The sequence below is a fragment of the Cuculus canorus genome, chromosome 22 (assembly GCF_017976375.1).
Source record: "Cuculus canorus isolate bCucCan1 chromosome 22, bCucCan1.pri, whole genome shotgun sequence".
NCBI lineage: Eukaryota > Metazoa > Chordata > Aves > Cuculiformes > Cuculidae > Cuculus > Cuculus canorus.
In genome coordinates, this window is record NC_071422.1 from 3,595,775 (window position 1) to 3,611,385 (window position 15,611).

Here is a 15,611-nt window from a genome sequence, read left to right on the forward strand (position 1 = left end):
ATCTGGAAAGCAGAAACCATAGGATCAAGTCTCTTCTCTAATAAGCAGTAGATGGTTTATGCACAACAGAATTAATTGGGCAAGTCAAACTGTGAAATTTGTCCTTCAGTATCTGGGGAGTGCCATAATTTAAAAACAGGCTTCCCAGGAGAGTATTTTGGTCATGTACTTTGGGGGTTGGAATTTCTAGGAAAATCTGGGTTGGCACCCAAAGCTAGAGGAAGCTCCCACTTGAGAAACCTTGGACAGCAGGTATCTGTGCACAGGGATCTGGAGGCCAAATGTCGCTACAGTATTTCTCCTGATGGTTCACCTGCCCAATGTGAACCATGAAACTACAAATAAAGGCCTTTGAGAGGCCACCTAGTCCATGCCCATTGTTCTATTGATCAACTATGCTTTTGTCCTTTTCCTGTCTTGCTTACTTCTGAAGACTTCCAATGGTGAACAGATTGGCAAAATATCATAGCATAAAAAGATGAGCCACTACTGTTCTTTGGGCTTTTATAGGACACTGTTTAATACAAGAGCAAACAAACTATGCCCTTTCTTTGATTAGATTATAGGCTAATTTAAAAAGGTACACAGTCTAATATTACACCATTCTTAATGCTGGTTGATAAATTTGATATAGTGCTTCAGGAACTCCTATTGGAACTCCTATTGGAACTGACACAGGAAAACACTAAGCTAAGGATCATAAATGAAAGATAAATAACATCCTATAGCCTCCGAGTTGAGAGGAGGAAGCTATCATGTCCCAGAGATCAATGTCCATATTTACCATGTCATGACTGTGGATGACAGTCAGGAGCACACAAATGCATTTCACAAGAAGGTACATGAGGGCTGCATGATTTCCATGTGCCTCCCTGGTGAAGTTCTTGCAATATTAAGCAGACAGGTAAGGTAAAACACATTTATTTGTATGGAAGTACATCTTGTGGCTGCTCCAGCAGACAGCTATTTCCGTGATAATGTGGAATTCATTGAAAACAGGAGAAATAGCTAAATAGAAGTCAAAGCACATGTGCTCACTGCAGCACCCTGCAACTAAATTTCAGTGCAGGTTATTCCTGGAACTGGAGAAGAGGCCAAGTGTCAGCACTGAGAAGTCACCGTGACTGAAGGTCAGCAAGACAACGACAGTGGAAGCTGATCAGTCCTCCCAGGACAAGCTTGGCAATGTGAGGGGCAGATGGTCATGCGAAGTGTGTGGGTTGCAGCAATACAGCCATGCTTACTGATCCAGAAATGGTTCCTTGTGAGTGGGGTAGGGAGGAACAAATGTATGTGTAAAACTGCTCCCTCCTCAGTAAACCTTAAGAGCCCTTGGAGGAATGTCAGGAGGGATGGCAGTAGTTATGGCTCCCATGTAATTCCCGTTATGACAATCTGACTACAGGTGCTCAGATTCAATACAGCCAAGATGCTTCTGTGGAAAATGCCAGTGGTCAGACACACTTTCCATATGCTCATTGTCAATAGCAGACTTTGCATTTAGATTTCACCACTGGTGAAACAGAAGAAATGTCGGTCAGTAGGCAATGAAGTTAAGACCCCTCTCAGTCGGATTTCCCCTAAGGCACCTTGCTCACGTACACGTCACTTCCAGCAATGGTCACATTTTCACGGCAGTTGTGTCTCCAGTATCTGTTACAGAGAGGGAGGCCCTTTTCCCTAGCCTGCCAAGGTCCCTCTGAGCAGCAGCCCTGCCTTACAGCATAGCGATAGTTCTCCTCAGTTTGGCACTGTCTGTAAACTTGCTGAGAGTGCACAATAGCTCATCGTACAGGCCATTAATAAAGGCATTAAACACTATCGACCCATCAGTGTGCATCCCTGAAGGATGCCCTTAGTAACTAGTTGCCTGTTGGACTTCACCTTGTTGTGATGTCTCCTTCAACCCAACCGTCCAGCCAGATTTTCATTTACTTCACTCTCCAATTATCCATCCCAAATCTCACCAACTTGCCTACAAGCAGACTGTGGAAGACCTTGTCAAAGGCCTTGATAAAGTCAATGCTACAATAAATCAGGACAATATCCAGTGTCTTCCTGCTGCCCACCCAGGCTGTTGTCTCATTGTAGAAGGAAATCAGGTTGGTCAGGCACAACTGGCCCTTGGTAAACTCCTGCTGGCTGCTCCCAATCACTTTCTTGTCCTTCATTTGCTTGGAAATAGCTTCTAGAAGGAAACACATGGTTTTTGATGGGTGAAGATGGCAGGGGTATGAACTGACTAAGATGTCGACCTGCTTCTGATGTTGCTGCTTGCTTCTCAGTGCCTTTGTTACTGCACCTTGGTATGGCTGCAGGCTCCTAGGGCAGGTAATGAGGTTTATTTTGCTGTTCCTAGGAATGAGAAACTGTTAAACACAGACACACAGGAGAAAAAAACCCAAACCAAACAAAATTTATTTTGCTTGCCATGTGCTGATAATGATGTGAGACTAATAAGCTGTGCAGCACTGCCAACCACACAAGCATGCATGGTTCTCTTTTACCAGCTTACCGTATTTAGTAACACTCCTAAACTCTGTGTGGTGCCAAGCATGGCCCAGGCTCCAGCTCAGGGAAGAGCTTTTACAAACTAATTCAATAAATATCAGGATCTTATCATGACTCTGATGTTACAAATACCTAAAGTCAGAATATCTGGAACCAGGTAATAACAGGAGGATATCCACTTCCACTTTTTACAAACTGAGTATTATTTTGAAGAGAAAAGCAAGAAATTTTGACTTCATGGGTACCACTGGCTTAGAAAACAGTGGGCTGATTCAACTCACTGAACTGGCAGAAAAGTATTGACTCTGCGTTAATTTTCTGCCAGTTTAATGAACTGAAGAACTGCCAGAACTGGTGCAACAGAAGCAGCACAGACTCACAAGTAGTTTTGAACGGAGAGAAGCAGAACTGCATGTACCAGCAGCAGCAAGCTGTTAGATCAACTTAGGCACCTCATTTAAATTCACCATAGAAACAGAGCTAGTACAGAATAGCAAGAATATCTGAAGAGTCAGTGCAGGGACTTCATGAACCGGAAGATGACTCAGATAGACATTTCTAAGAGCCACTGGGAAATCTGTTCTCTGTGAGCTTGTCTAATCCCTTTTCAACCTCATGCCTCTGGTGTTCATGGCATCCTGTGGCCATTCACTTCTCACATTAATCAAGCTGTGCATAAACTGCATGAGCTACTTTTGTTTGTTTAAACATGCTACGCCCATACGGGCCCTCTGTTGTCAGACAGGCTGACAGCTTCTGTTGCTTCCCCGTATTATTCATGATTTTATAGGTGTTTGTCATCTCCCCTTCCCCCACCATCTCTGGTCACATGTGCCTGCATTACTTACACCCTGCATCCTTGGAACTCAACAACCTTTTCTATCAAGTACCATAAGAAAAGGAGGTTGCTGCTCCACATGACAGTTTTCCAGGTAGAAAGAAACTGCTGTTTCCCTCCCAGCTTTTACCCACCCTGTTATTCATGTCTGCCCACAAGCAGAGTGGTCTTCTCCAGCCCATCCTAAGCAATTGCACTCCACCAGCAGGGTAACTGCTGGTGTACCTGCTCCTCCACTCCTCTGTGGCTCTGTCCCTGCTCCCACTCCAGCCTCTGTGCAGTTTCCTCCCCTCCTGGTCCCCTTTACCCTTCAGGGTGAGCTGGGCTCCTTTACTTTGCCAACTTTGTCTTCCCTGCCAGCTGTACATGTTCTGAACAGCACCTCCCACTCCAGCCCAGAGCTAGGGCTGCCTCCTCACCTTGTTACACGCCCCATTCCACTTGTCTCTTTCTGTCCCTGTCCCCTGCTCCCATTGACTACACTAAGTTCCCATGAATAAAAAAAAAAAAATTAAAAAATTGCTTCTTCCCCTCTGAGCAGCCAGACCTTCCTTTTTTTTCTCCTCTTTTCCTCTAGGTCATGTATCACATTTCCTTTCCCAGGACAGAACTTTCTAATTCTGTGAGCCCACAATGCTAAACTTTTCTCTCCAAGATATCTGCTGCCACAGCCACTGTATCACTAGCTGCAGCCCTGCCACTTCCATGCCACTCACAACAGGTGGGTTGTGCCCCGTCATCCCCTGGTTTTCCACTCACTGTCTGTTCCTCATACCGAAATCTCCACCTAGAAATTGGTTCAGATGCTCCCTTGGCAAAGGGCTTCTTTCTCTCCCTCTATTTCCCCTCAGCTCAGTTTATTCCCCCGCACCTCCTTCGACTGCCTCCCATTGCTTGGGTTCGGTGGGAAGGACTTCACCCCCTGCTTTGTGCTTCCAGCACCAGTTCATTGTTCGAGTGCTGCTGGCATCTTGCAGCTCAGGAGGCTGAGGAGCATCTTTCACAGTACATAGTGAGCGTTCCACTCTTGACTGCTTTACTGCATGATGAGGACTTGCCGAGGCCTGGGGCAATGGCTTGGAAGGACAAGTGCTGGGTTTCCAAAAGCCAAAGCAGGATGCCAGCACTGGTCTGGCACCACCTGTCTTCCCCAGATGTCCCTTCAATGGCTGCTATATAGCCCACTTAGGTGCCAGGAGAGATCTTGCATGGATCTTGCCGCCACTAATGACACTGCTAATGACAATGACCAGGTGGGATCCACGCAGAGGTATGGAGAATACACCAAGGACAGTGCCTGCACTGAGGAGACACATCTTTTCTTCCGTCCCTCCTCATCTCATCCCCTCCTGAATGTCGTCTCCTGAGTCCACCTGAGTACCCCAGCTTCCACCTTTACAATTGAAGGGGACTGAACTATGACCAAGTATGGCGAATGCACACTGTAAGAACCATGACTCCCTTCCACCCCGGGATGAGGCTTCCTCCAGAGAGTATCAGAGAAGTGGAGCTGTGAGGAAATCACTGTCCTTAACCTCCTGGAGACTCATGGTACAAGAAGTCTCAAAATACTTGGTCAGTGCTTGAACAGAGTTCATTCCTGGGCTCTAGGGAAGGATCCTCTTCAAGACCTGTGACTTAGCTTAGACATTTCCAAAGTCTGACCTCTGCCAACAAGGGGAACTTTCAATAGTGCAACGAGGGCCCAAAAGCAGAGCTCTAGGCCTTTAGGACACCCCTCAATAGTGAAACCTTTTGGAGAGCATCCAGCACGTATCAGCTGGGCCTGCCAATGGCTGAAGGTGCCAACCAAGCCCTCCTGCTGGTCCTGCTCATTAAGTACAGCCTTCTACAGCTGTTACACATGGTGGTGGTACTGAGCTTGGTGGCAGAGACAGGCCCTTTGCCCAGCCCCTGTCCCCCTCGCCTGGATCCCCCAGGCAACCCACCACCAGCAGAGAGCCAGCACACAGCGTGCTGTCAGGCAGGAGCAGGAACACAACTTTCACGATGCCTTCCTCGCCCTTGGGGAGCAGTTCAGTTTGCTGAGTGGTTTCCTGGTCACAAGGATGCACCATGAAAGGTCAAAACCCAGCATCACTAAACACCCCAGGGTCTCAGGTGATTCTTTCTACTCTGCAGGTCCAGTTTTGCTACAGCCACAAAATGGGACAGAAAGATTTTTTTGAAGAATCCCCATTATAAAAGCCTGCCTTCATAGACAAGCGGTGATTGTTCCTGGAAGACTGACACTGGACCTGGCCAGTGTCATCAACATCAGATACTTCCTGAACCATGGTCAGCAAGATCAAGTAGATTCCATTATGATGACCTTTAGTATGGGGTGGTCCACTAGTTGATCCAGAAGATGAGTCCCACATCCCTATTTTGCTCCTACTGTGAGCAGGTTCTGCAGGACCAATTCCACCCGAGCCACCTTCACCTCTGGCCTTATAACCAGAGGTTTTGGACCCCAAGCGCCTTGACACTCTAAACTCCTTCATGCTCTCCAAATAGAGAACTTGACATAGAGTTGGATCTTCTCTATTTGGCTGCATCCACCCATATCTATGAAGGATTTTAGGCTTCTGACACGCTTTCGGCTGTTTTCACTGTGGAAACCAATAGGGACAATACCAAGCAGATTATGCCTGCAGAAGAGTGGAAGAATATGCAGACCATACTCCCAACTTATCTTCAGGTTCTTCTTTACCGAGAGAAGGCAGAGCTGTGATCTTCTGGCAGCCCCCAACAGAATTTTATGCCCCTCATTTGTTTCATGTCTTTTTGAAACACTACTGAACCTCTATTGCAGTAGGGAGTTCCACCACAAGCTCTCTATGAAAAAGCACCCAAGCACAGGCCCATCTGTCTCCTAACACAGCAAATCCAAGAAGCACATGGAAGGCACCCTAAGCTCTATCGTATATAACTGCTGGGAAGCTTAGAGCACTCCCTTTCTTTTTCCATTTTATCTCCCCGTTATACGCAGCTATGCCACTGTTAGATGGATTTCAAGAGCTGGCATTACACTAGCAACCTTCCTCATACCAGTTTGGAAATTAGGAGTAGCATCTGTAAAGCAGAGAACCAAAAAACTGCTGAATATAGTTGCACCACAGAGCGCATGTAATATATGTAGTATATGTAATAGATGCCCCTGCTGGCGAATGCTGGCGCACAGGGGGATCTTCAGGAATGCCTTTCCCGTTACAATGACCACCGGCAAGCCCTCTACAGTTTGCCTACAAATAAGGTCGTGTTCACTCTGTACCTTTGTGTGAATTTGGATTTTTGCTGCAAACCTACAAAATTCACTTTAGAGTGTTGACGTTTCATTCAGAACAAGTATATTTTACACTGTGCTATGGAAACAGGACCAAAAATTTCAATTTTAATTCAGTATGACAGCATGGACATCACTCTCTCAGAGTCGAGTCACTTAATGCTCAAAGCATCTTCCTTCAGCACTGGCTGAAGTACAACAGCGTTGGAAATATAATTTCAGGTAATGCACCTGCTGGCAAAAGGGGAGGATATATTCTAAGACTGCCATGTGCAGCTGCATGGCTGGGGGGCTGCAAGCGCTCACCAGCTGCCGACTGGATCTTCTGTAGACTCAACTAGGCGACTGCAGCCCAGCATGATACAAATGCCCCGAGCCATGGCTCCTGTAGGTATGCTACTGCACCACCCTCCAGCTCAGCGCCACAGCAGCCCCGGCACTTTGCGCACAGCCCAGTAGCATCCAGAGCAGCCTTTCCCAGAGAGTGCTGGAAGTCTTGTCTCCAATTCCATTTAAACATCTTTGGGCTGCACATACATACATCTTTTAGAGAGAGGCCAGAGGAGGACACAAAGATGATCCAAGGGCTGGAACACACCCCATACGAGGACAGGCTAAGAGAGTTAGGGTTGTTCAGCCCAGAGAAGGCTCCAGGAAGAGCTTAGAGCCACTTCCAGCACTGAAAGGGGATCCAGGAAAGCTGGGGAGGGGCTCTTGATAAGGGAATTCAGGGAGAGGATGAAGGGGAGCAGTTTTCAGCTGAAGGAGGGGAAGTTTAGATGAAATCTTAGGAAGAAATCTCTTCCTGTAAGGGTGGGGAGGCCCTGGCCCAGGTTGCCCAGAGAAGTTTTGGCTGCCACATCCCTGGAGGTGTTCAAGGCTAGGCTGGATGGGGCTTAGAGCAATTGGATCCAGTGGGAGGTGTCCCTACCCATGGCAAGGGGGTTGGGACTGGATGGGCTTTGAGGTCTCTTCCAACCCAAACACTTCTATTTTATGATTCTATACCAGAGGTGGAAACAACTGCAAATGGGTCCCCATTTGATTCCATGCCAAGTCCCAGACTTACCAAGAGATGGCAGGAAAGGGGAGCTGCAATGAAGGCTACAGAGGACAAACCTCTCCATGCTGCCTGCCATGAGGGCCTCTGCCCTGTGCTGAGGTAGAAGGGTCTCCTCCAAATGCAGGAGAGACATGTGCCTCATGTCTCAGGCAGGAAAGCAGCATCCAGCACAGCCTGCGCTGGCAGCAGCCTCGGCAGGAACCACGGAGTGACAAGGTCTGGAGCACTCTCCTGCACAAATCCACCACGCAGTCCATCACCAGGTGGCTTCACCTGCACAGTGTGCTCTGCCCCATAACCCTCCCACAACACCAGAGAATCAAGAAATAGAAGGGACCTCAAAGCCCATCCAATTCCAGTCCCTGCCACGGGCAGAACACCTTCCACTGGATCAGGTTTTTCAAAGCCCCATCCAATCTGGCCTTGAACATCTCCAGGGATGGGGCAGCCATGAATTCTCTGGGCAACTTGTGCCAATGCCTCATCACCCTCATGGGAAAACATTTCTTCCTGAGAAGTACCTGGGGGTTGTGGTGGACATCAGGCTCAACGTGACTGAGCAGTGTGCTGCAGCAGCAAAGGCAGCCAACAGGATGCTGGGGTGCATCAAGAAGGGCAGTAGAGATACAGTTAAGTCATTATTCCACTCTACTCAGTGCTTGTCAGGCCACACCTGAAGTGCTGCATCCAGTTTTGGTCCCTGCTACTCAAAAAAAAAGATGCAGAGAGGCTGGAGAGGGTCGAGGGAAGGGCTACTAAGATGATCAGAGGACTAGGAAACCTACCACATGAAGTAAGGCTGAGAGAACTGGGTTTGTTCAGCATTGAGAGGAGAAGACTTAGAGATCTTATTACCATGTACGAATATTTAAAGGGTGCCTACTAAGAGGATGGACTCTCCCTTTTTACTAGGAGTCATGTGGAAAAGACATGGATTAAAGGGTATGACTTGCTCCTGGGGAGATTCTGATTGGATTCCAGCAGAAAATTTTTCACCACAAGAACAAACATTGGAATAACCTCCACAAGGAAGTGGTGGACTCCTCTGCACCGGGCACTTTTAAGGCTCAGCTTTACACGGTGCTGGGCCATCTCATTTCAACTATAGATCACCTGAAAAGGTTGGACTGGATGATCCTTGAAGTCCCATTCAACCCGGCATTCTGCTCCGGTGAGACCACACGTGGAATAGTGTGTCCAGCTCTGGAGCAATAAGCACAGGATAGAGATGGATCTATCAGAGATGGTCCACAGGAAGCCACAAAAACGATCAAAGGCTCGGAACACCCCCCCTGTGAAGGAAGGCTGAGAGAGTTGGGGTTGTTCAGCTTGGAAAGGAGAAGGGTCTGAGAAGACCTTATTGCAGCCTTTCAATAGTTAAAGGGGGCTCATAAGAAAGATGGGGAAAACTTTATAGCAGGGCCTGTAGCAACAGGACAATGGATAATGGTTTTAATCTGAAAGAGGAATTTAGACTAGATATTGCAAAGAAATGTTTTGCTGTTCAGGTGGGGAGGCCCTGGCCCAGGTTGCCCAGAGCAGTGGGGGCTGCCCCATCCCTGGAGGGGTTCCAGCCCAGGTTGGATGGGGTTTGGAGCAACTGGATCCACTGGGAGGTTTCTGGGAAGGAACTGGATGGGCTTTGAGGTCCCTTCCCACCCAACCCACTCTGTGATTCCACGGGGCGGCACAGGGGGTGCAGGTGAGGCTGCCTGATGGGTTTCTGCAGGAGACAGCGCTCCAGTCCCCCCGTTGCAGAGGTGGTGGTGGAACTGCATGGGCTCCGAGATCCCTTCCCCCCCCCACCCCCCCCATATCCCCTAAAATGGCCGCTGCCCCCGCCCCGCTCCCATTGACGTCTCAAGCACCGCCCGGCACCTCCTTCCCCTCCCCTCATTGTCAGCGCCCGCAAACCCGCCCGAGCCTCGCACCCCCCCCAAACTCCGCAGCCCGAGGAGGGCACGAGGTACGCGCGGAATGGGGCGGAGGAGTGGGGTGCGGGGTGCGGGGGGGGCAGCGCCGTGTGCGGGACGGGACGCGGGAAGAGGAGGCGGATGGGGGGGGCAGCGGGACCGGCGGGCGGGGAGGAATGCGAGGCATCCGCTTTGTCTCCGCGCACGGCGGGCGTCGCAGGGCCGGGTTGCCCGAGGGGGTCGCGGCGGCGGGGGGTCCCCCTCGGGCAACCCGGCCCTGCGACGCCCGCAGAGAGAGCGGTGGTGCCCCGCGGAGCCCCGCGTGTGCATCGCTGGAGTGCGGCGTTTGGAGGTTGCCGAGCTCTGAAAGCACGGGGTTGCAGTGAATAACCAGTTTCCCCACCCCCCCTCCCAGCGTTCTGCCTTTCCTGTTGCTTGTTTGTGCGGAATTCCTCCTTCTTTCCCCCCCCCCCCCCACTCCCCCCCCAGCCCACCCGCGTTGGTTGTGTCATAGACTCATGGAATCACTATGTTAGAGAAGACCTCTTGGATCATCCCGTCCAATCGTTAATAACGTTCTCGCTTGTCTGTGAGTTTTTTGGGGCTTGGTGAAGCGCCTCTTGGTGTGAGGGAACTCATCTCGAAACCTTCCTTTTCGCAGTCGCCAGGTACGGTTGGACTCCATCATCTCAAGGTCTTTTCCAAACAAATGAGTCTATGATTATTATCACCGTAAATGTAACCCGTTCGACTGCGCCTGGCGTTCCACGTGCTATCCAAAGCCAAGGAATCGCGGCCCTTCAGTGGTGTCCTTGGTGACCGCGCTTCCATTGCAAATCTGCATTTTTTTTCCCCTTCTGAAGCCTTTAAACCAATTAAACACGAGTTAAAGTGACCGTCCCAGCTGATCTGCACATTTGAGTCGGGCTCGGAGGGATTAGATGGTAATTGCTGCATAAATTCTGTTAAAATCCTCCGCAGAATCCCAGGAAGCAGTGCCAGCGTGCTGTGGGTGGGTTCCCATCGGGTCTGTAGGTGAGAGCCACCCTGGGCGGGTGAGCGCCTCTCTGAGCGGTCCCACACAGCAATGACAGTGAAAGGGGGAAGTATTTTTACAACCCCAGAGTCGTCTCAGGCATTCAGAGTTTAGGGGAAAAAATGCAGTTCCTTACCACATGCCTCCAGTCTCTTGGCAGAGACACGCATCTCCTGGCCTGCTGGAGGGCGAGGAGGGACAGTGTTCCTCAGTGTTTCCGCTCTCTGACTGAGTACAAAACCAACAGCTATGTGCTCTGGTCAGTTAAGGCAGCCCATGGCCAGTGGTTCAGCAATGGCAGTCTGCTTTGTGGCCGGTTTGTGTCTGTGGCACTCACAGGACCATAATTCCTTCATTGTGTTGGCTCTGCAGTGGTAAGGACAGCAGGAGGCTGCCTGCCAGGCTGACACCCCAGTCCCAGTGCACCGAGAGGCTCGAGGGAGCGAGGGTCATGCTGGATGCTGGGGTGCAGGACACCTTCTAGGATTGCACCCTGGCAGCGGGGCTGGCCGGGACAGCCAGCCCTCTGTACCAGGCCGGGAGCTATGGGGAGAGCGGGCGGCTGTGTTTCTCTTGGATGTTTGGCTGAAAGTTCCTGTGGGCAGGAGTGAATCCAGAGTAAAGGGGTGTGAGAAAATGGAGCAATTCAAGAGTAGACAGGGCCCAGTAACTAATGCTTATGCTGCTATTCCGATCGGAGCTCTTCAGCCCTCAGTTTTCCCTATAATCCTATAAATGGTAAAGTTTCTTCGCTCTGGTACAGGACAATCTGACTGAGTTCTACTTTCTAGGAAGTCAAAATAAGTTATGACAATGTGAGCTCTTCACTAACCCTCTGGCTTTCTCTGAGCTCTGAAAATTTGACCCAACTGCGAGCAAGTTACTAAATTTGTTTAACATGAGTGAGGAAGTGTAGCTCTTGTTAAAAAAAAGAGTACTCCCAACTGTGTCTGTTACCAGAAATGGTCATGTTTATAAGCCTGCTGTGCCTTACAACCTAGACCACATTATTTTGTTTGTTAAAGTGGGTTAGTGATTACATCTTTGAGCATGACCATACCACAGTGTTGTACACAGGTACTCTGAGGTTGTGCTCGTGATCCGTGAAACCTTTCCTTCCTACCGAGGGCTGCAGTCGGTGAAGAACCCGGCAATGGGTGCTTTCTACCCCACGGAAGCTTTTTAGAAAGCGTGGCTGGCCTGACAGAGCCAAATGACAGAACAGGGCAATTTTGATAGAATTGTTGCACTAATCCTTTTTTTGCAAATAATCTTTTTAGGAGGCCGTTTGGATAATTGTGATGATTAGTGCAATGCAGGTCATGGGAACCCTTAAAACACATTGGAAGGGAGAGCACTGGTTGTGGTTATAGGTTTGTTACGTCTTCCCAAGGCCTGGTGTACTGTCTTTTTGCCTTGTGTAATTTTTGGATCTGCATGTGTGGAGTAGAAAAGTGGTGTCAAACACTTGGTGACAGCTGATGGGGAAATGTTGCATGGCAGCACTGCCTGCATCCCTGGTGCTGGTGGTCTGCTGCGTCCTTCTATGCTGTTATTTCCCTTGCTTTAGGCAGACTGTGTTTGTGGAGGGCTTTGAGTCCTTTGATCTGATCTCCTCTCCATAGTCACTGGAGGTGGGATTCATCTCCCTGTCCAAGCTCAGCTGCTTGCCAGGGTAACGGGGGGAAGCAGCCCAGGGTGACCGTGGCCACCCGCTGCGGACTCTGTGGGCAGTCATAGCTCTCTGGATTTGAGGGTTTAGAGCTGGGGACAGGAGCACTTTGGTGGAAAAACCACAAATGGTTTGCCTTTAATTGTCTGGAGTTGGGAGCCTTCATAACCACCCTGACTCCTTGAAGGCACCATGGGCATGCTCGTCCCGCAGAGTCTGTGGGGTTTGGGTTGATTCAGCAGCCTGAAAGCCAAAGCGCTTTTTGAGATGCTCAAATCTGAAGCGTGGCATTGGATGTCAGCCACCAAAATGTGGCGATTTAGGCTGTAATCTTCTTGTGTCTCTGGCTTTGTCTTGGTAGGATTTGGCAGTGATGTTCCCTGCGGAGGCCCTGCTTGGCTCTTTTGGGGCGTAAGGCACAGTTCAGCCCCGTGTTCTTTAACGCTCGCCAGGGTGGGGTGCGATACGCAGGTGCAGCAGCAGCCTTACCCAAGTGCTGTGGCACTGCACGCAGGAACATAAACACTGGGTGCAGGCAGTTTCTGTTGCCTTCCCTGTAAAACAGGGATGAGATTATTTGGGTGCTTTCTTGCAGTGATTGTGCTGGAAATTGAACGTTTGCATTCCTCAACCTTTGAGATTCTCATAGAAACGCAATCTGGAAAAGCGGATGCACTGTTACAGTACAGGGCTGAAAGGAGAGGGAATGTTTAGAAAATATGAGTTTTAGTGTTATCCTTAGCAATTAGTCTGCTATGAAGCCTTTTGCCATTAGAGCTGGGTAAGCTCTGCCAGTGGTTGGAACCCTTTAGGATCTATGCTGATAACCCCGGAAACCAAATGGATCTTTTATTCACTTAGGAACAAAGTTGCCAAAATACACAACTATGAAGTGTAAGGAAACATCAGCTGATGAATTTGTTTCTGTGTGACAATGGGCAGGTGAGAGCTGCTGCTCACTGCTGCAACTCTGTCAGCTTGGAGGTGAAGAAGGGATTTTCCCATCCTCTCCAGTCCTAGTCTTGGGAAGCACTAGGTCAATGCAGGTGGGCACTGTGGCTGGAGGAGGTGGGTTTGTCTTGCCCCTCTTCCCAGTCACTTTCTCCTCCAGGTGCCCTTTCCAGCTCTACCTCAGCCGACGCAGACTCCGTGCAGCCATGGGGAGGGAGCTTATCTAGGTGAAAATTAACCATCAGCCTCCCCACACCTCCTTTAACCCTGCCCAATTCCCAGCCTGGCTGCAGAGTTACTTTTATCTGGCCACGAGAGGAGAGAGCAGGGTCAGAAGCGGGTAGGTGCAGTGCAGGGCCACCTAAAAAGACAGTAGCTTGTGGACTAGCCTCTGCATGTAAACATTTCTAGTTCTGAATTTACTTAGCTAATTAGTTTTTAAGTCCTAGGTTAAGTCATAGGTTGACCTGCCATACGGCCCAGGCCACAGCATCAAACCTCACTTAGTATCAAATTAACTCATTAACTGAGCCGTTTTGAGGTTTGCAATTTCAGGTTGCAAACTTGATGGTTCAGGGGGCATTAGTATAATAAATATAAGATTTTTTTTGCCATGAAAACCCATGTTCCTTAGTTGGATTTGTGATCATTTGGCTCAGAAGTAGCAGGACTGATTTCCTGCTGAAACACTGCAAACAGCATTGTGGCCAAAACCAGTATCCTTGAGTGTGCACTGCAGCCTCTGAAACAGCAGAGCAGCAGATGCGAACAGAGGCTTTCTTAGCTCTGGTAGGAATCGGATTTGGTGGTTAATATTACAAAACCCCTGAAGCTCGGGATTCATGTGTCAGGCTGCATGGCAGGAGAGAAAAGTATCTGCTTCTGTGGGTGACGTGAGAGGGCTGCCTGCCCTGTGCCGCAGCATAGCCAGCCTGCCAGGCAGCTGAGGAGCGTGCTCTCTGGTGGCACACCACCTTTGCTGCAGAACAGCACTGCTCCCACTCTGCGTGCCAGCAGGCAACATGCAGCAGGTCAACCCATCAACCACCTGCCTCTGCTCCCAGAGTGCAGGAGTGGGCGACAGCAAGCACACCACATCGGAAGTGCAAAGTGCCACAGTAGGAAAAGGTGGACCAGGGCCAAAAGAGGGAGCATGTTGTTGTATCACATGGGCAGACCTGTGTCTGTCCATCTCATTAAGTGTTGCAGTGTTCTAACTGACCTCTAAAAAGGTGGCTTCATCCAAAGCTGAAAATACGCATTTCTGTGTGGCTGATTACGATGAACATAAGCTCAAGCAACTCTTAGCTCAGGCATGGTTTTTTTTTTTTACCTTGAATGTTTACTTTTCACGTTTTCTTCTGTTGTCGCATGCAATCCAGACTCTTGCAGGAACGTAAAAGATCTACAGGCTGTGCAGTGTGGGCTCCTGGCAGAACAGCTCTGCTTCCTGGTGGCATCTGCTCTGCTGCTCTGTGCTGCATGCAGCACGGCACCGTACAGCTTGGAGTGACAGGTTCCGCTGCAGTGCTGCACCCTCCCAGTGTGTTGCAGCAGAATCTGTCAGACTTTGTTTTCACCTTCTTTCTCAAAACCGCTGTTATATAAATTGCTTTTAAAGGCGGTATCTGGGTTTTAAGATACAGCACAGGCTTGTGGCTTGCCCATTGGGTTGGTTTGAAAATTGAAGGGTATGTTTCCAAAGCTGAAAGGAGACTGCAGAGACTCTAAGCTTGCACGGATCATCTGATTCCACTGCAGCACTTTGAGCTGCTTCTGCCTTTGAGGTACCTCTGCCTCACGTGGGAATGCAGTGGGTTACCTTAAAGGGAAAATCTGATGAAACTGCTTTAAGAACTTGTCGTTACATGTGATATCTTAGTGGAATTTACCAGCATAGAAAGGAGATTCCTGACACAGGATCTGGAACAGAGCTGAAAAAAAACCCAAACCATTAGTTCCTCAGGTAGTGTGAATTATTTGGGAATATATCTGGTTTTACTGGAGAACAATAATTCATGTGTTATAATAAATAACGATTAGTGCTGTGTTGTGAGAATTTGAACTTGAAGCAGCTGAGAAATCCTAATGAAGCATCTTGCTCCATTGTTTGTGTACCATTCTGTGTGTATATATATATATATATATTTATATATAGCACACATATGTATATATCTGCTGTTAGGGATTGTCCTTGGTATTATTGAATGAAATTACTGTCAGCATAGAGGGATCCTATGTAAAATGTGAGTCCTGATGTTTCTAAGTGAGATTTGGCTGCATATACCCTTACATTCTCTGGATGTTGCCTTCAGGTAGGTTTTTGCATTGCGCAGAGCAT

The 15,611-nt window shown here is 49.0% G+C and overlaps 1 protein-coding gene across 1 annotated transcript in view; it reads left to right on the plus strand.

Annotated features, from left to right (window-relative positions):
* Nucleotides 1-9,563: 9,563 nt before the first annotated feature.
* Nucleotides 9,564-15,611, plus strand: part of LUZP1 (leucine zipper protein 1) — a 45,252-nt gene continuing 39,204 nt past the window's right edge. Inside the window, exon 1 of the mRNA XM_054086530.1 lies at nt 9,564-9,664. The gene's annotated coding sequence lies outside the window, so the exon portion shown is untranslated. The remainder of the gene's footprint in view (nt 9,665-15,611) is intronic.